This window comes from Hemiscyllium ocellatum, unplaced genomic scaffold (genome assembly GCF_020745735.1).
Source record: "Hemiscyllium ocellatum isolate sHemOce1 unplaced genomic scaffold, sHemOce1.pat.X.cur. scaffold_296_pat_ctg1, whole genome shotgun sequence".
NCBI classification, from domain to species: domain Eukaryota; kingdom Metazoa; phylum Chordata; class Chondrichthyes; order Orectolobiformes; family Hemiscylliidae; genus Hemiscyllium; species Hemiscyllium ocellatum.
Window position 1 is genome coordinate 18,265 of NW_026868264.1, and position 22,007 is coordinate 40,271.

General features: G+C 46.4%; 1 long non-coding RNA gene across 1 annotated transcript in view; it reads right to left on the bottom strand.

The window, feature by feature from the left end:
- Positions 1-10,749: 10,749 nt before the first annotated feature.
- The window catches only part of LOC132812742 (uncharacterized), a 30,542-nt gene continuing 19,284 nt past the window's right edge, over positions 10,750-22,007 (bottom strand). Inside the window, exons 2-3 of the long non-coding RNA XR_009643772.1 lie at positions 14,543-14,679; positions 10,750-10,829 (exon numbers count right to left, since the gene is read on the bottom strand). This is a non-coding gene — a long non-coding RNA (uncharacterized LOC132812742). The remainder of the gene's footprint in view (positions 10,830-14,542; positions 14,680-22,007) is intronic.

Sequence of the window (22,007 nt, forward strand, 5' to 3'; positions counted from 1 at the left end):
GAGGGAGACCACAGAACAGAAAGATCCCAGGCAGCATTCACAACATCTCGTCGGAGGCCCACTCTCCCCTCTGTTGTCCTGACGCTCACTGAGACAGCACAGGCCTGGATTGATAACTATGAACTTCCGATGCTGTCTCAGTGCAATTTCAGTTAAAGTAGATGTGGTGACTGAGCATGGGGTGTGTCTATACTGTGCTCCCCACGCAGCACTGTATCTATATCATGTATCGTTAGCCAATATTTGCACTGTGCTCCCTGCTCTGTGCACTGTGAGTGATCTTACCTCACTGCAGGATTTATTGAAGGTTCCAGATCTCCCTGCCCTTTGTCTCTCTGGCTGACCAACCATCTACAATAAGGTGATGGATGAGACACACAGCAGTTGGGAAGTCTATTGAGTCAGGAACTTCCTGAGTACCTACAGGAGACAGAGAAATAGACAGAATGGGAAATTAGACTGATGCAGTGAGGGTTACACAAGGAGAATGGAAATGAACCCCACAGATATCTGGAAAATCCCAAGCTCCATCCCTGGCCTGTGCTGTTGCATCTTTCTGGAGTGGAGAATTCTGTTAGCTCAGGATCTGGAGTAGCTGCAAGAGTGAGAGACACTGACAGAGGCAGCAATTAGACCCACACAGTGAGGGATACCACATGGGGAGAGACTAAGAGAGATCACCGGAGTGCTGGAAGGCTTCAGGATCACACAATCATGTTGGAAGAATGGGTTTAGCTTCATGTATCAGTGCTCAGGGATGAACAACCAGTGAGCAGGTGAAGTGATGACCCAGTAACATTATTGTTAGGGCATTTGTCCAAAACCTCAGTTAGTGCTCAGGGGAGGCAGGTTTGAATCCAATCATAAGATATGGTGGAATTTAAAATCAATAATTTTAAAAATAGCAATTAACAATCCATAAACAAATATGAAACCATTGCTGATGTACAAAAATCACAATCTCTTAGATTAGATTCCCTCCAGTGTGGAAACAGGCCTTTCGACCCAACCAGTCCACGCCATCCCTCGAAAGAGTAACCCACTCAGACCCATCTCCCTCCACCTAATACACCTAACATTATGGACAATTTAGCATGGCCAATTCGCCTGACCTGCACGGCTTTGGACTGTTGGAGGAAACCGGAGAATCCGAAGGCAATTCACGCAGACAAGGGGAGAATGTGCAAACTCTACACAGTCGCTGGTATCGAACCTGGGACCCTGGTGCTGTGAGGCAGGAGTTCTCAGCACTGAGCCAGCGTGCCGCCCACTTGTCCTTTCGACAACAAGGTCTGATCATCCTCACGTAGTCTGCATGACATGCCTACAGCAAAGTGTTTGCCTCTCAATTGCCCTCTGAAATGGCCAAGCAAGCTACTCAGCTCATGGGCAGATAGGGCTGGGCTACAAAGGCTGGTCAGCCAGAGACACCCACATCCCCTACCTGATTTATAAAAAAAATCCATGAGGATGGTCCCACTGGAACTGTGCTGGGACCAGTGTCCTGGCCAAACATGTCAGTTGATTTATGAACAGGGCTTTAAAGTGACATAGAGGATGCAGGGACAGGGTTCGGGTGAAAGGAGATTTCCAAATCCAAAGAAAAAAGGTGAAGCATCAGAACAGCATGGGGATGTGACTGAAGACAATCGGAAAGGAACAGGATGGGACAGAGTTGAACTAAAACTGTACATCAGTGAATAGGTTTGTTATAAGAAATTGTGGGAAAGAGTAAATTATGGGTTTTTTTTTTAAATGGACGAAGTCTTATCAATAAGGTGGATGGATTTGTGACACTGAGATAAAAGAAGCTTAGAAACCAGAGAAATGTGGTTACAGGGTGAACAAAAGGTGGACATAAATATTCAATGGATCACAACCTTGCGGAAACGCAGGCAAAGTGGGCAACACGAACAATAATGGGTAAGAAAGGCATTACAGAGAAAGCATTTGGCATCAGATCATGAAGTAGAGTCAGTATGAATGTAAATTCTGGCTACTACCTGCCAAGCTACAAGCAGCAGAACAGGTTTAGCCACCGAACAGCATTTCATGGCTCATCACTGCATTAAACAGGAACTCTTTGGAATTATTTTAACAAACATATTGTGATAATTTTGGGAAACATCAATATTCCCATAATCTGGGACAGTCACACTGACAACAGTGATATTGGAAGAGGAGTTCAGAGAATTAGTTTTCACTGTTTCTTTGAAAAACAAATTGTGCAACTGGCGAGGGACAAAACTATCTCAGAGCGACCGTGATCAAACTTCGTGAATGAGTAATGTCACCGGGAGAGATCCTCTGCGAAATTGTGATAAAGTGCAGTTTAAAGAAAGATAAAGTTTTAAAATGATTCACAGAAAGGACAAGCTACAAGTAGAAACAAAAATAACCAATAACATGAGTTGGAGAGGAGAACTGACCAAGGTAAACAGGCTAAACAGACTGAAATATGTGCCTGTAAATGAGCAGTGGAAAACATTTGAAGGAGCAGTGTAAAACACTCAACAAAAGGACATTCCATTGAAACAGACAAATCCTCAGCAAGAAATCCCCATCGGTCCCTCACTCAAGTAAAAAGGATCATATTAGATAATCGGGCTTAGAGGATCACCAAAATGTACTTTGTCCTGAAGTGAGAGAATATTTTAGGAGTAAGTTTTAAAGGGATTGCAAAGGATCTGCTCGCAGGAGGAGATCTGATGGAAGAGGGAATAATTGTCAAGGTTTTATGTCACAACAGGAACCGGGAGAGCTGAAGATGCTGGAGGTGGTGCGAGTGTTACAGAGAGTGGTCAGGGCCTGAACGGTGTTACAAAGCCAGTACAGATTGCTGCAGCTGGAGAGGTTTGCAGCGGTAGGGAGGGACATAGGTATTTTTATTTATTCATTCATGGGATGTGGATGTCACTGATTGGACTAACGTTCTTTGCCCCACTGCTAATTACCCAGAGTATAGCACAGAGTCAGCCATATTGCTGTGGATCTGGTGTCCCGTGCAGGCCAGACCAGGTTAGAATGTCAGATGTTCTTCTCTAAAGGATGTAAGTGAAACAGATGAGTACTTCCTACTGGTCAACAATGCTTTTATGTACAGCCACAACATGACATCCCAACTCCCAACTCCTACTCTCAGTGCTGTGCCCAAAGAAGGTAACCACCCCAAACGCCTGCTTCACCAGCCTGTCTACCTGTGACACCACTTACAAAGAACTGTGTACCTGCATCCCTGGGTCTCTGACTGACACCGCTCCCCAGGGCCCGAACATTAACTGTACAGGTCCCGCCCTGGTTTGTTTCACAACATTGGAACACTCCATCTGCTATTCTTCAGCCCACTATCCCAGCAGTACTGTTAATCTTGTTGTATCATAGACAACTTTCTTCACTGTCCACTTTACCAACAATTTCAGTGTCACTCAAAAAACTTACTTACCACAAAACCAATATTCCCATCCAAACCATTTATCCAAATGACAAATAACAGGGGACCCACTACAGCACTGGTCACATGTCTCCAGTCAGAAAAACAACATGTCTCCCATCACCCTCTGTCTCCTACCATCAAGCCCAATATTGTATCCAATTGACTAGCTCCTCCTGAATGCTATACCTTTTTACACTGATCTGAGCTTATTACACAGTTTACCAAACAGAACATACAACACAGAACAGTACAGCACAGGACCCTTCGGCCATGAAGCCATGCCCATCTTTGACCCGACGGTAAGATCAAACTAACCTACATACCCTTCATTTTGCTACCATCCATGTGCCTATCCAAGAGTCTGTTAAAATATCTCATTCTACCCACCCACCACTCTGTGTGTAAAGGACCTACATCTGAAATCTCCCCTTACACATCCTCCAATCACCTTATAATTATGCCCCCTGGTACCATGTATGTCGTGGGATAAAGAGGTCTCTCACTGTTCATTCTATCTTTGCCTCACACCATCTTGTTGACTTCTATCAAATCACAGCACACTCTTCTTCATTCCTATGAGAAAAGCCTTAGCTCCCTCAACCTTTCTTCATAAGACATGCTCTCCAGTACAGGCAGCATCCTGGTAAATCTCCTCTTTACCCTCTCTAAAACTTCCACATCCTTCCTGTAATGAAGGGATCAAAACTGAACACAATATTCTAATTGGGATCTAAACAAGGCTGTATAGAGCTGCAGCATAACCGCATGGCTTTAAAACTCAATCCCCCAGCTAATGAAAGCCGATACAACATATTCTTTCTTAACAACACTCTCAGCTTGGTGGCAAATTTGATGGATCTCTGGTCATGAAACCCAAGATTGATCTGTTCCTCCACACTATCCAGTATTCTGCCTTTATCCCTGTATTCTGCATTCAAGTCTCACCTTCCAAAATACACCACTTCACACTTTTCCAGATTTGACTTCATCTGCCACTTCTCAGCCCAGCTCTACATCCTGTCAATGTCCCATTGCAATCTCCAATAGACATCCACACTATTCACCACTCCACCAACCTTCATGTCATTGAGAAACTTACTAACCCAATCTTCCACTCACACATCCAAGTCATTCATAAAATTACCAAAAGCAGACGTCCTGTAACCTCTCCGTGCAGAAAACCACTGGTCACCGAGCTCCAGGCTGAATGCATCACCCTCTGTCTTCTATGGGCCAGGAATTCTGTATCCAGACAGACAGGTTTCCATATATCCCATGCATTGTTCTTTCTCAATGAGCCATACATGTGTTTTGTCACATTCTCAAAGGATGCAATAAGATTTGTGATCATGACCTGTCCCTTACAAATGCTGACTTTCTCTAATCAAACTATGGTTTTCCAAGGAATCATAAATCCTGTATCTCAGAGTCTCCAATAATCTGCACATCACAGACAGAAGACTGACAGGTCTGTAGTTCCCAGGATTATCTCTATTCCCTTTCTTGAATAACGCATGGCTGATTCACCTAACCTGCACATCTTTGGGCTGTGGGTGGAAACCGGAGCACCTGTTGGACACCCACACAGACATGGGGAGAATGTGCAAACTCCACACAGACAGTCGCCCGGGGCTGGAATTGTAATCGCGTCCCTGGTGCTATGAGGCAGCAGTGCTAACGACTAAGCCACCGTGCTGGCCCATGTAACTCTCTAGAGCCCTGCTTCTGATCCTTCGTTCCTCAAACTTCGGTTTAGCTTCATTCTTCATCTTGACGAGATGTGCTACATCCCTTGGAACCTTGTCAAATGCTTTGCTGAAGTCCACGTAGACAACGCTGACTGCTCTGCCTTCATCTATCTCTTGGCCACCTCCTCGAAGAGTCAATCCAGTTGTGAAATACGGTTTCCCACTCACAACGCCATGCTGAGTATCTCTAATCAGCCCTTGCCTTTGCAAATATATGTCGCTCCTTTCTCTCCTAATCTCCTCCAACAACTTAGCTAGCACTGGCTCACTGGGCTGTTATTCTCTGGTTTTTCCCTGCAGACCTAAAGTGATGGAATAGCATTAGGCACCCTCCACTCTTCCGGTAACTCATTGTGTCTATTGATAATATAAATATCTCTGTTAGGGACACCACAATCTCTTCCCTAGCTTCCCATGAATATTCAAGGATAGACTGAATGAGCTATTGAGGATTGATCTACCTTTATTTGCTTTAAGATTCCAGCACTTTCTCTTCTCTGTTGAGGATTCTTTCCAAGACATCACTATTCATTTCCTCAAGTTCCCGAGATTCCATGTCTTTCTCCACACTAAATACTGACATCACTATTTTGTCTAATACCTCAACCACCTCAAGGTAAGGTGCCCTATTTTCTACCAAGTTACTCTTTAGCCTTTATTGAAACTTGTGTAAAGGTTTCTGAAAATTCAAATAAACCGTATCCTCGGTACAACGACCCCTACACCCGTATCTACTCTGCCATTTATACTCACGCCAATAAAAATACAATCCTACAGGCTTAAAGCCACATTCTCTTTTTATTATAAGTGTTTCTGGGGGTCCAGTTATTGTTCACTGACATATCCTTTCAAACATATTTTAGCTCCCGACCTACTGTCAGGCTAACACTGTTTGGTTTCAGACTGGCAGCAAAAAGGGTTATGGGGGTTCGTGTTTAACAAACTGAAAAAGGGAGCTTACAGGTTCACCAGGTAATAGATGTTTTGGAAATAAGGAAGGTCATGGGGACTGAAGGACATTATGAAAATAGGGAGTGATGTGGGGACTGTATGAGGTTATGGAGATAGTGTGTGCAGTGGTGACTGAAGAACATCATGGAGATAGGGAGTGCTGTGGGGCCTGAAAGGGGACAAAGAGATCTGCATGGCTGTTGGGCCAGAAGGAAGTTGCACAGATCAGGAGGATCATGGGAATTGAAGGAGGTTACTCTGAATGGGAGGGTCGTCAGAAATGGATGAGATTATGGAGATTGGGAGGGTCGTAGGGCCTTTTGGAGTTTATGGAGTTAGGGAGGTTTGTGGGGAAGGATTCAGGTTACATGGATAGGAAGAGTCGTGGGGACTGAAGGAGTGTATGGAGATAGGGAGGGCTGTGGGTACTGAAGGAGGTGATATAGATAGTAAGTTTATAGAGAAGCACAGGAAAGAAGAGCATGTATCGACCATTTGAACACAGAGTCGGTCCCACCATTCAATATGATCAGGGCTGATAATCTAACCCAGTACAGTGTTCCTGCTTTCACACGTACTCTGATATTATAGTGACGATGGCATTTAGTGATACAGCGGGCTGTAGTAACTGGGACGGGGGTGGTATCTTACAGAGATAGGGAGGGTTGTGGAAGTTGGGACAGGTGACAGATACAGGGCGGGTTTTAGGAATTGGAGGACTTTACAGGGATTTGGAGGAATGCAGGGATGGGACGTGGTAACAATCACAGGGAGGATTTAGGGAGCTGGATCTGAGACAGGTACGGCTGAGAACAGAAGTGAGTCAAACAGTCAGGACTGGCAGGGACTAGGTAGAGCGAATAAATTAAACTGCATTTATTTCAATGCAACGAGCCTAACAGGGAAGGCAGATGAACTCAGGACATGGTTAGGAACGTGGGACTGGGATATCATAGCAATTACAGAAACATACCTCAGGGATGGGTAGGACTGGCAGCTTAATGTTTCAGGATACAAATGCTACAGGAAGGATAGAAAGGGAGGCAAGAGAGGAGGGGGAGTGGCATTTTTGATAAGGGATAGCATTACAGCCCTGCTGAGGGAGGATATTCCCAGAAATACATCCAGGGAGGTTATTTGGGTGGAACGGAGAAATAAGAAAGGGATGATCACCTTATTAGGATTGTATTATAGATCCCCCAATAGTCAGAGGGAAATTGAGAAACAAACTTGTAAGGAGATCTCAGCTATCTGTAAGAATAATAGGGTAGTTATGGTAGGGGATTTTAACTTTCCAAACATTGACAGTGACTGCCATAGTGTTAAAGGTTTAGATGGAGATGAATTTCTTAAGTGTGTACAAGACAATTTTCTGATTCAGTATGTGGATGTACCTACTAGAGTGGGTGCAAAACCTGACCTACTCGTAGGAAATAAGGCAGGGCAGGTGACTGAGGTGTCAGTGGGGGAACACTTTGGGGCCAGCGACATAATTCTATTTGTTTTAAAATAGTGATGGAAAAGGATAGACCAGATCTAAAAGTTGATGTTCTAAATTGGAGAAAGGCCAATTTTGACGGTATTAGGCAAGAACGTTTGAAAGCTGATTGGAGGCAGATGTTCACAGCTAAAAGGACGGCTGGAAAATGGGAAGCCTTCAGAAATGAGATAACAAGAATCCAGAGAAAGTATATTCCTATCAGGGTGAAAGGGAAGGCTGGTAGGTATAGGGAATTCTGGATGACTGAACAATTGAGCGTTTGGTTCAGAAAAAGAAGGAAGCACATGTCAGGCATAGACAGGAAAGTTCGAGGGAATCCTTAGAAGAGTATAAAGGAAGTAGGAGTATACTTAAGAGGGAAATCAGGAGGGCAAAATGCGTACATGAGATAGATCTGACAAATAGAATTAAGGAGAATGCAAAGGGTTTTAACAAATATATTAAGGAAAAAAGGGTAACTAGGGAGAGGATAGGGCCCCACAAAGATCAGCAAGGCTACCCTTGTGTGGAGCCAAAGAAAATGGCAGAGATATTAAATGAATATTTTGCATCAGTATTTACTGTAGAAAAGGATATGGAAGATATAGACTATACGGAAATCGATGGTGACATCTTTCAAAATGTCCAGATTACAGAGGAGGAAGTGCTGGATGTCTACAAACGGTTAAAGGTGATTAAATCCCCAGGACCTGATCAGGTGTACCCGAGAAATCTGTGAGAAGCTAGAGAAGTGATTGCTGGGCCTCTTGCTGAAATATCTGTATCCTCGATAATCACAGGTGAGGTGCCGGAAGACTGGAGGTTGGCAAACGTGGTGCCACTGTTTAACAAGGGTGGTAAGGACAAGCCAGGGAACTATAGACCAGTGAGCCTGAACTCAGTGGTGGGCAAGTTGTTGGAGGGAATCCTGAGGGACAAGATGCACATGTATTTGCAAAGGCAAGGACTGGCTTGGCTTTGTGCGTGGGAAATCATCTAGAATCCGGAATTCCTGATGAAGGGCTTGTGCCCGAAACGTCAAATTTCCTGTTCCTTGGATGCTGCCTGACCTGCTGCGCTTTAACCAGCAACACATTTTCAGTATGGGAAATCATGTCTCATAAACTTGATTGAGTTTTTTGAAGAAGTAACAAAGAATATTGAGGAGGGCAGAGTGATAGATGTGATCTATGTAGACTTCAGTGAGGCATTCAACAAGGTTCCCTATGGGAGACTGATTAGCAAGGTTAGATCTCCTGGAATACAGGGAAAACTAGCCATTTGGATACAGAACTGGCTCGAAGGTAGAAGACAGAGAGTGGTGGTGGGGGTTGTTTTTAGGACTGGAGGCCTGTGACCAGTGGAGTGCCACAAGGGTTGGTGCTGGGTCCTCTACTTTTGTCATTTACATAAATGATTTGGATGCGAGCATAAGAGGTACAGTTAGTAAGTTTGCAAATGACACCAAAATTGGAGGTCTAGTGTTCAGCGAAGAGGGTTACAACAGGATCTGGACCAGACGGGACAATGGGCTAACTGGCAGATGGAGTTCAATTCAGATAAATGCATGTGCTGCATTTTGGGAAACCAAGTTTGAGCAGGACTTATTCACGTAATGGTAAGGTCCTACGGAGTGTTGCTGACCAAAGAGACCTTGGAGTGCAGGTTCATAGCTCCTTGAAAGTAGAGTCGCAGGTAAATAGGATAGTGAAGGTGGCATTTGGTATGCTTTTCTTTATTGGTCAGAGTATTCAGTACAGGAGATGGAAGGTCATATTGCGGCTGTACAGGACATTGGTTAGGGCACTGTTGGCATATTTTATGCAATTCCAGTCTCCTTCCTATCGGAAGAATTGTTGTGAAATTTGAAAGGGTTCAGAAAAGATTTATAAGGATGTTGCCAGGGTTGGAGGATTTGAGCTACAGGGAGAGGCTGAACAGGCTGGGGTGGTTTTCCCTGGAGCATCGGAGGCTGAGGGGTGACCTTACAGAGGGTTACAAAATTATGAGGGCATGGATAGGATAGGATAAATAGACAAAGTCTTTTCCCTGGGGTCAGGGAGACAAGAACTCGAAAGCATAGGTTTAGTGTAAGAGGGCAAAGATATAAAAGAGACCTAAGGGGCAGCTTTTTCACACAGAGATATGGAACGAGCTGCCAGAGGATGTGGTGGAGGCTGGTACAATTGCAACATTTAAGAGGCATTTGGATGGGTATATGATTAGAAGGGTTTGGAGGGATATGGGCCGGGTGCTGGCAGGTGCGACTAGACTGGGTTGGGATAACTGGTCGGCATGGACGGGTTGGACCGAAGGGTCTGTTTCCATGCCGTACGTGTCTATGACTGTATCACTCATGGGGGTTATAGAAATAAACTGTATGGTTGCGTCTGGAGGAGATTAAAGGTATAAAGGTTTGTAGTTACTGAAGGAAATTACATCAATTGGGACCAGCAGAGTTTACAGAGACTGAGTGCGTTTCAGAGACAGGAAGAGCTCATAGTCATCATTAGAAATGCAGAAACTAATTTATGAGAGAAGCAGGGTCACTCTGCTTTGTGCCCAGAGATAAGGAGGAGTCTAACAGCTGGAGGAGGTTACTAAGGTACAGAGCTTTTTTGTTGTCATGACGGGGAAGGTTACTGAGATCATGAAAGCAGTAGGAGTTCAAAAAAGTCACAAAGACAGGGAGGTTTTTCAGGTCTGGAAAGGACTACACTGACAGGGATGGCTTAAGGAACTGAGGAGTTGTTTTTCTTCAGTTAAGGAGAGATGTGACAGAACCAAGGATTAAAGGCAAAGGCAGAAACTTGGAGAGTTTTACTGATATGAGGAGCTTACAGGGATAAGCAGGATTGTAGGGGCTGATAGAGATAGGGGAAGTGGTATCAATGAAACAGATAGTGGAGAAAATGACAGACATAGGGAGGGTTCTGTGGAACAGATGAATTTACAGAGAAGGTGGTGATAATGAAGCCTGAGATTTTTCTCATGTTCCTTGCCCAGCATTGTTCCTACATCATGCCCTCAGGGACTGAATTAATGCCCATGAACCCCTCCCTGTACTGTTTACTGTGAGTGATCTTACCGGCTGCAGGATTTACTGAAGGATCCAGATCTCACTCTCCATCTCTCTCTGGCTGACCAACCGTCTTCAATGTGGTGATGGACGAGACAGGAATTGGGAATTCTGTTGAGTCAGGGACATCAGGAATACCTACAGGAGACAGAGAAGTAGACAGAATGGGAAATTAGACTAATGCAATGAAGGTTACCCATGGAGAATGTCACTGAGTCCCACAGAGATCTGGAAAATCCCAGTCTGCATCTATGGACTGTGCAGTTGCTTCCCTCTGGAGTGGGGAATGCTGTTGGCTCAGGATCTGGAGTAGCTGCAAGAGTGAGAGGCGCTGACCGAGGCAGCAATTAGACCCACACAGTGAGGGATATCACATGGAGAGAGGCTGAGTGATATCAGCAGAGTGCTGGAAGGTGTCAGGATCACACAATGGTATCATTAGAAGTGGTTCTGACCAGTGAGCACTGCTCCCAGTACTCAGGGAGGACAGAGCTATTTTATTGGGATAGGCTCCTCTGGTACCAGGATTATGCAGTGTGCTATAAACGGACACAGATGAGGAGGGGGACAGGTCTGAGGTGAATGGAAATTCCCAAGACCAAAGAGAAAGGTTGAAATATTGGAACACCATGGAGATGTGGATGAAGACCAAAAGAAAGAAACAGTAAAGGACGGAGTTTAATTAAAATACGACATTATCAAACAGATTTGTGACAGGAAATTATTGGTTAAAATAAAGTAAATGCCATTTCCGCCCCTCAGCATTCCTCATACACCATAAGTGACATTACTTCCGCCCCTCACATCATCGCTGATGTCACACACTCAATGACTTCCGCGCCCCCCCCACTGCCGTGTTTGCCAACACTTCTGTCCCCACCAACACCACTCACCTGCATTCTGCTGACACCACCCCCAGGTCCCACTGTCACCATCCCTGCCCCGAGAACCCTGAAAGGAGCAACACCCCTGCTCATGACTCCATCCCCATCCCCCCTAACACAACAACCACTCCAGTTACAGGCTCCGTCCCCTCCCCCAGCTCCACACCTACGCCTGGTCCCAGCTCCCAGTCCTGCCAAGTTTTCACCATCCCCCCCGACCTCCCCCTCACTGATGACGAATGATCAGTCCTCAGCAAAGGCCTCACCTTTATTCCCCTCCGTCCAAACATCAATTAATTTAATATACGCCGTGACATCGAACACTTCTCCCACCGCCTCCGCCTCAGAGCTTATTTTGATAATGAAAACTCCCGCCTATTTTCTGAGAACCCCTTTTCCGGCCTCCAACACACTCCATCCACCTGGACACCCCAAGCTGGCTTATTACCTGCCTTCGATCTCTTCATTTCCAACTTTCACCGAGACATTAACCGCCTCAACCTATCTACCCCCTCATCCACTCCAACCTCTCACCCTCACAACGTGCAGCCCTCCACTCCCTCCGCTCCAATCCCGACCTAACCATCAAACCAGCAGATAAAGGGGGTGCAGTGGGAGTCTGGCGCACTGACCTCTACACCACTGAAGCCATGATGCCAACTCAAAGACACCTCCTCCGACCACCCCCTTTACCATGACCCACCTCCCATTACCAAACCGTCATCTCCCAGAGCATACAGAACCTCATCACCTCAGGAGGAGATCTCCCACCCACAGCTTCCAACCTGATTGTCCGGGATCCCCCACTGCCCGGTTCGACCTCCTTCCCACGATCCACAAGCCTGACCACCCTGGCCGACCCATTGTCTCAGCATGCTCCTACCCGACCGAACTCATGTCTACCTACCTCGACATTGTCCTATCCTCCAGTCCAGGAACTGTCCATATTCGTTCGCGACACCACCCACACCCTCCACTCCTCCAAGACTTCCGTTTCCCTGGCCCCCAACGCCTCATCTTCACAGTGGATATCCAATCCCTCTACATCTCCATCCACCATGACCAGGACCTCCAAAGCCCTCCGTTTCTTCATCTCCCGAAGTCCACAACCGTACCCTTCCACCGATACTCTCATTCGTTTGGCTGAACTGGTCCTCACCCTTAACAATGTTTCCTTCAAATCCTCCCACTTCCTCCAGACCAAAGGGGTAACCATGGGCACCCGCATGGGCCCCAGCTATGCCTGTCTCTTTGTTGGCTACGTAGAACAGTCCGTCTCCTGGAGTTACAATGGCACCATTTCCCACGTCTTCCTCCGCAACTTTGATGACTGCATTGGCGCCACCTCGTGCTCCCGCGAGGAGGTTGAGCAATTCATCAACTTCACCAATACATTCCACCCTGACCTTAAATTTACCTGGACCATCTCTGATACCTCCCTCCCCTTCCTGGCACTCTCCATCCCCTTATGACAACTGACTTGACACCGACATTTTTTACAAACCTACCGACTCCCACAGATGCCTAGATTACATATCTTCCCACCCCACCGCCTGCAAAATTCCCAACCCCTATTCCCAATTCCTCCATCTCCGCCGTACCTGCTCCCATGTGGGCCAGTTCCACCACAGAACACACCAGATAGCCTCCTTCTTTACAGATCGGAATTTCCCTTCCCACATGGTAAAAGATGCCCTCCAATGCATCTCGTCCACATCCCGCACCTCCGCCTTCAAACCCCATCCCTCCAACCGTAACAAGGACAGAATGCCCCTGGTGCTCACCTTTCACCCTACCTACCTTCACATAAACCAAATCCTCCGCCGCCATTTCCACCACCTCCAAACGGACCCCACCACCAGTGATATATTTCCCTCCCCAACCCTCTCCACTTTATGCAAAGACCATTCCCTCATTGACTACGTGGTTAGTTTCACGCCCCCCAAAACCCACCCTTCCTTCCTGGTACCTTCTCCTGCCACCGCAGGAACTGTAAAACCTGTGCCCACACTTCCTCTCTCACCTCTTTCCAAGGCCCCAAAAGGAGCCTTCCACATCCATCAAAGTTTTACCTGCACATCCACCAATATCATTTATTGTATCCGCTGCTCCCGATGCAGTCTCCTCTACATTGGGGAGACTGGACACCTCCTAGCAGAGCGCTTTAGGGAACATCTCTGGTACACCCATTCCAATCAACCCCACCACCCTGTGGCTCAACATTTCAACTCCCCCTCCCACTCTCCGAGGACATGCAGGTCCTGTGCCTCCTTCACCGCCGCTCCCTCACCACCCAACGCCTGGAGGAAGAACGCTTCACCTTCCGCCACGGAACACTTCAACCCCAGGGCATCAATATGGACTTCACCAGTTTCCTGATTTCCCCTTCCCCATCTCACCCCACCTCCAGCCTTCCAGCTCAGCACCGCCCTCATGACCTGTCCTAATGGCTTATTTCCCTTCCCACCTATCCACTCCATCCTCATCTCTGACCTATCACCCCCATCCCCAACCCCATTCACCCACTGTACTCATTGCTACCTTCCCCCATCCTCCACTCTGACCTATCACCTTCTTCTGCACCCCATTCACCTATTGTAACACCCTCTCATTTATCTCCCCACTCTGCAGGCACCCTGCCTCTGTTCCCGATGAAGGGCTTTTCAAATGCATTTCAAATATGTGGAGGGGCTATTGGGAAGAGAGGAGGTTACAGAGATAGGATCTGCTACAGGAATTAAAAATTATTGAAGACACTGGACCACAAGACATGCCATAGATACACTGTTGCAGAGTAGTGAGTTTTAATATATCAGAACTTATGTTGGGGCGGTGATTGAGCCTGGGAGTGGTGTGTGTGTGTGTGTACTGTGCTCCCCTCCAACACTGTGTCTATGTCATGTTGTGTTAACAGATGTTTGGAGTCCTCTCATTGTTCTTTGCTCTGTGCACTGTGGGTGACATTACCTCGCTACAGGATTTATTGAAGGCTCCAGATCTCCCTGCCCTTTGTCTCTCTCTGGCAGACCAACTGCGTGCAATGTGGTGATGGACGATCCACCCAGCAGCTGGGAAGGCTATTGAGGCAGGACTTTCCTGAGTATCTACAGGAGACAGAGAAATGGACAGAATGGGAAATTAAACAGATGCAGTGAGGGTTACACATGGAGAATGGCACGAAGTCCCACAGAGATCTGGAAAATGGAGCGATATGAAGTAATAGTCCCAGATTGCTGGAAGATGCCAGGATCACACAGCCATGTTGGAAGAATGGGTTTAGCTTCATGATGCCCTTGTATCAGTGCTTAGGAATGAGCACCCAGTGAGAAGGTGAAGTGATGGCCTAGTGGTATTACTGTGAGAGAATGTATCCAAAACCTCAGCTAATGTTCAGGGGAGGCAGGATTGAATCCCACCATCTGAAAAGGAGACATTTGAAATCAATAATTTGAAAATTAATTATTAACAATCCACAATTAAGTATGAAACCATTACTGATGTATAACAAACCCAATCCCTTGTCCTTTCGAGAAGGACATCTGCCCATCCTGACGTGGTCTGCACGACATACCCACAGCAAAGTGTTTGCCTCTCACTGACCCTCTGAAATGGCCGAGCAAGTTACTCAGTTCAAGGGCTTCTAGGGTTGGGCAAGAAAGGCTGGTCAGCCAGAGAAACCCACATCCCACAGCTGATTTATAAAAAAAACTATTAGGATGGTCCCCCTGGAACTGTGCTGGGACCTGTGTCCTAGCCAGTCATATCGGTAGGTTTATGGACAGGGCATTAAACTGACAGAGAGGATGCAGGTGAAAGGAGCTTTCCAAATACAAAGGGAAAAGTTGAAGTATGGGAGCAGTATGGGAATGTGGCTGAAGACAAGCAGAAAGGAACAGGATGGGACAGAGTTTTACTAAAATTGTACATCAGCAAATAGATTTGTGACAGAAAATTGTGGAAGACAGTATATCATGTTTTTTTTAATGGACAACGTTACTGCAATAAGGTCGATGGATTAGTGACACAGAGATAGAAGAGATTTAGACACCAGGGAGACATGGATAAAGGGTGAACAAAAATATTCAGTGGTTCGTAATCTCGTGAAAACTCAGGCAAAATGGGCAACGTTAACAATAATGGATAACAAAGGCATTACAGAGAAAGCATTTGGCATCAGATCATGAAGTAGAGTCAGTCTGAATGTAAATTCTGGCTACTACTTGCAGAGGACACAAGCAGCAGAACAGTTTTAGCCACCAAACAGTATTTCGTTGCTCATCACTGCATTAAACAGGAAATCATTGGAATTTTTTAACAAAGGCATTGTGATCATTTTGGAAATCTTCAATATTTGTATAATCTGGGACAATCACACTGACAACATTGACATTGGAAGAGGAGTACGGTTATTTTCTTTTCAGTGTTTCTTTGAAAAACACATTGTGCAACTGTTAAGGGACATAACTATCGCAGAGCGACCATGTAATGAAACTTAGTGAATGAGTAATGTCACCTGCAGAGATCCTTCAGGAAATTGTGATAAAGTGCAGTTTAAAGAAATATAAAGTTTTAAAGTGAATCACGAAAAGGACAAGCTACAACTAGAAACAAAAATAGCCAATGACATGAGTTTGAGAGGAGAACTGACCAAGGTAAACAAGCTAAACAGACTGAAATATGTGCCTGTAAATGAATAGTGGAAAACATTTGAAGGGACAATGCAAAACACTCAACAAAAGGACATTCAATTGAAACAGTAAAAACCTCAGCAAGAAATTCCCACTGATCCCTCACTCAGGACAAAATGGATCATACTAGATTATGAGGCTGAGAAGATCACCAAAAAGTACTTCAAATCCTGAAGTGAGGAGTGTTTTAGGAGTAAATGTTAATGGATTGCAAAGGGTCTGCTCGCAGGAGGAGGGCTGTGGGAAGGGGAACATTGACACGATACGAACAGGGAGAGGTGAAGGTGCTGGAGATGGTGAGAGTGTTACAGAGAGTGGTCAGGGTGTTACAAAGCCAGTCTGAATTGCTGCAGCTGGAGGGGTTTGCAGAGATAGGGAGGGACATAGATATTTTTATTTATTCATTCATGGAATGTGAGTGTCACTGCCTGGAACAACGTTCTTTGACCCCACTGCTAATTACCCAGAGGGCAGCTCAGAGTCAGCCATATTGCTGTGGGTCTGGAGTCCAATGTTAGCCAGACCAGGTTAGAATATTTGATGTCCTTCCCTAAAGGAGGTCAGTGAATCAGATGTGTTATTCCCACTGATCAACGATGCTTTTATAGTGGCCTGATTAATGTCTTGTACAGATACAACATGACGTCCCAACTCTTACTCTTAATGCTCTGCGCAATGAAGGTAGACATCCCAAACGCCTGCTTCACCAGCCTGCCTCCCTGTGACACCACATTCAAAGAACTGTGTACCTGCATCCCTGGGTCACTGACTGACAACACTACCCAGGGCCCGAACATTAACTGTACAAGTCCCACCCTGGTTTGTTTCACCAAAATGGAAAACTTCATATCTATCTAATTAAACTCCATCTGCTATTCTTCAGCCCACTCTCCCAGCAGTACTGTTCATCCTGTTGTATCACAGATAACCTTCTTCACTGTCCACTTTATCACCAATTTCAGTGTCACCCAAAACAATTACTTACAAGGAAACCAATATTCCCATCCAAACCATTTATCCAAATGACAAACAACAGGGGACCCACTTCCCCGCTGGTCACATGTCTCCAGTCAGAAAAACAACATGTCTCCCATCACCCTCTGTCAACTACCATCAAGCAAATTTTGTATTCAGTTCACTAGCTCCTCCTGAATGCCATATCCTTTTACACTGATCTGATCTTATCACCCAGTTTATCAGACAGAACATAGAACACAGATCAGTTCAGCCCAAGACCCTTCGGCCATGATTTCATGCCAATATTTTATCCAACTGTAAGATCAAAGTCAGCTACATTCCCTTCATTTTACTATTATCCATGTGTCTGTCCAAGAGTCTATTAAATGTCCCATATGTGTCTAATTTTACTATCACCATTGGCAGTCCATCCAACCACCTACCATTCTCTATCCTCTTATCCATCCTCCAATCACCTTAAAATTATGTCGCCCTGTAATAGCCATTTATTCCACCAGAGAAAAAGTCTCTGACTATTCACTCTCTCTGGGCCTCTTATCATCTTATTCACCTCCACAAAGTCGCCCCGCCCCCTTCTTCACTCCAATGAAAAATGTCTTAGCTCCCTCAATTTTTCTTCATAAGAAATTCCCTCCATTCCAGGCAGCATCCTGGTAAATCTCCTGTGTACGGTCTCTAAAACTTGCACAGCCTTCCTGTAAACAGGGGACCAGAACTGAACACAATATTCCAAGTGTGCTCTCACCAGGATGCTAAGGAATGTCAACACAACGTATGCCTTGTTAACAACCCTACCAACGTGCGTGGCGATTTTGAGGCATTTATGAACACGGACCCCATGATCTCTCTGTTCTTCCACACTGCCAAGTATTCTTTCACCCTGTATTCTGTATTCTGTATTCAAATTCAACCTTCCAGAATGAATCACTTCATACTTTTCCAGATTTAACTCCATCTGCCACTTCCAGCCCAGCTCTGTGTCCTGTCAATGTCCCATTGCAACCTACAACAGCCCTCCACATTCCCACCACTCCACTAACCTTCATGTTATTGGCAAACTTACTAACCCACTCTCCAACATCCACATCCAAGTCATTTATAAAAATCACAAAGAGCAGAGTCCCAGAGCAGATTGTTACAGAACACCTCTGGTCACTGAGCTCCAGGCACAATACTGTCCATCTGCTGCCATACTCTGTCTTCTCTGGGTCATCCAATCCTGTATCCAGACAGACAGATTTCCCCTGTATCCCAATTTTCCTCCTTTTCTGAATGAGCCATGAACATATTCTGCATATCCTCAAAGAATTCAATAAGGTTTGTGAGGCATGACCTGCCCCACACAAACCCATACTGACTGTCTCTAATTTAACTATGGTTTTCCAAGTAGTCATAAATCCTGTCTTTAGAGTCCTCGTCAATAATCTGCACACCACAGACATTAGAGTAAATCTGTAATTCCCAGAATTCCACCTCCGTAACATAGCCCGGACTCTACAAATCTTCCCTCCCCTGCCATGTTCCCCAGAAGGGCACTGGAGGGTGGCGGGGGTTACAGAGGTAGGGAGGGATATCAGGACAGGATAATTTTGCAGACATTAGGAGTGCCAAAAGGAGGATACAGTAATTGTGAGGTTACATGGTGATGAAGGTAGTTGAGGAGGGAGGGAGGATTGTAGAGGTTTCACAGTTTAGGTATTTTGTTCGGGCTGCAAGTGGTTACTGAGTTGGGGAGGGTGTAAGCACTGGTGGGTATTACAGAAACATGTGGTTTTGGTTGCAATGCAGGAAGTGGGTGCAGGAAGCTGGAGAGTATGGGGTCGGACCGAGGTTACACAAATGGGAAGAGTTGTCAGGAGTGGAGGTGTTTACAGAGACAGCAATGGTCTGATCTGGAGCAAAGTACCCGATTGGGAGGGATATGGGGACTGGAGGTGGTTTCACAGGGAGGGAGGACCATAGGCCCACAGGAGGTTACAGAAATGTGGAGAGCTGTAGGGCTGACAGGTGTTCATGGAGTTGGGAATGTTGGGAGGGATAGAGAAGTTTACAGGGATAAGGATGATTATAGGACAGGGCTGGACTACACAGACAGGGACTGTTTTAGGGAGCTGAGCAGATTACAGAGATAAAGGGGTTTGTATCGACTGGAGGAACAAACAGAGATATGCAGGGTAGTCGTGACTGAAGATGTTTATAGACATAGGAAGGCTTAGGTTCTGGGGGTTACAGAGGCTGTGGAATCTGGATTTCTTTTCAGAGACCGGGAAAACAATTTTGGTCAGAAACAGTTTCACAGATAAGGGAGCATAGCACAAACAAGAGGAAGGTGATATTTAAACAGATAGTGATGTAAGAGCTGGACACGGTTATGGAGATGGGTAGATGGTGGAGACACAGAAGGAGCCTACATTGACATGGGGGTGATAGTGACAGGACGGTGTTAAATAGATAGTGGGTTTTGTAGGGACTGGATTGGGAGAGGCACAGGCATGGAGTGAGTTCAACAGATCAGGAATACTGCAGAGACCTGAGAGGATGACACTGGTAGGGATGGTGGTCGGGTCTCCACAGACTGTTGGTGTTTAGGGAATGGAAGAGATTTGGTAGATAGGGAGGGATGCAAGAGCTGCAGGAGCTTATGGAGAGTCGAAGAGTTGGAGCAATTTGCAGAGGTAGGTTTCTCAGACAGGAGTAGGTTATAGATAGTGAGGGTCGTGTGGTCTGAGTAAGTTAAAGACAGGGGAGTTTTCGGGTCTGGAAGATATTACACTGACAGGAACAGTTGAAGAGACTGAAGCAAAAAAGCCTGGCGAAGGTTACACAGATAGGGAAGTGAGTAGGGACTGAAGGTGAATACACAAACATGGAGGGTTGTATTGTTAGATGGAGCTTAGAGGGATATGGACTGGTGTAGGGATTTACACAGATAGAGAAGGTTGTGTTTTTGGAGAAGGTTACAATGATACAGACAGTGTGAGGGAGTGTTTAATGGACTTACAGAGGAGCTCAGAGGGAATGAATTCTGGGGATTGGCGGAGATTACAGACACAGAGATGGCTGTCGGTTTGAAAAGAGCTTCTCCAGATCCTCGGTGGCGTAAAGCTGGAGGGAGGTTATAACAGTGAGTGTTGCCAAGACTTAATAACTTCACTGATATAGAGCAGGTCTCAGCACGTAACTGTCAAAGGGAAATTGCGACAGTCCAGATGAGTTTTCAGAGATACAAATGTGTTTTTGGGAGTTTCAATAGGGAGCAATGATTGGGAGTGCTGTACCAATTGGTAATAGTTATAGGGAGGGTTCTAAAAGCAGGAAGAGGTGACAGACATATCGATCTTTGCAAGGACTGGAGAAGCTTACATAGGCAAGGAGTGTTTTAACGACTGGAGGAGATTACATTGTTAAGGAGAATATTGGGGATAAGGCAAGGTGTAAGAGACAGGGATGGTTGACAGGGCTGGACAATAACCTGAATAGAATCGCCATAGTGGGGAATCAGGCCATTCGGCCCAACCAGTCCATTCCAAATCTCTGAAGAGCATCCTACCCAGACCCACCCCTCTATCTGTCCATTAAACACTGCATTTCTCATGGTGAACTTAAACCACACATTCCTGAATACCACAGTCAATTTATGATGGCCAGTTCACTGATGGTGCAAATATTGGACACACACAGCAAGGGAGCGACACGCAAACACACACAGGGAGGGAGATACCCGCAGGCACACAGCGAGGGAGGGACACACACACACATACAGCGAGGGAGGTACACGGACACACACAGCGAGGGGGGGAACATGCATCCGCGCACACACACATAGACAAAGCGAGGGAAGGACACTCACACATAGTGAGGGGTGGACATGCAGACACACACACACACATACACACACACACACACACACGAGTGCGGGACACGCACACAGCGAGGGAGGGACAAGCACATACAGCGAGGGAGGGACACGCACACATACAGGAGGGAGGGACATGCACATACAGCGAGGGAGGAACACGCACACATACAGGAGGGAGGGACATGCACATACAGCGTGGGAGGGACACGGGCACACACCGAGGGAGAGACAAACACATACACAGCGAGGGAGGGGGACACGCACAGATATGCAGCGAAGGGACACACACACACATGCACGTGAGGGACACGCACACACAGCGAGGGAGGGACACACACAACACGGGGAAGGGACACGCACACACAACATGTTTTAGGGACACGCACACACACAGCGAGGGAAGGACACGCACAGACACGCAGCGAAGGGGGACAGACACACACACACACACACACACACACACACAGAGGGAGGAAGGGACACGGACACACACAGCGAAGGGGGGATCATGCATCCGCACACACACACACACAGACACAGCGAGGGAAGGACACACACACAGAGAGGGGAGGACATGCACACACACGCACACACAGCGAGGGGGGAACACGCACAAACACACACAGCGAGGGGGGGACACACACAGCGAGGGAAGGGGGCACACACACACACACACACACAGCGAGGGAGGGACAAACACACAGACAGCGAGGGAAGGACACGCACAGACAGCGAGGGGGCGCGCAACCAGCAAGGGAGGGGGACATACACAGCGAGGGAGGGGATGCGCACACGGCGAGGGAGGGGGACACACACACACATACACACACACACATACACAGCGAGGGATGGACACACACACACAGCGAGGGGGGGATACGCACACAACGAGGGCAGACACACACAC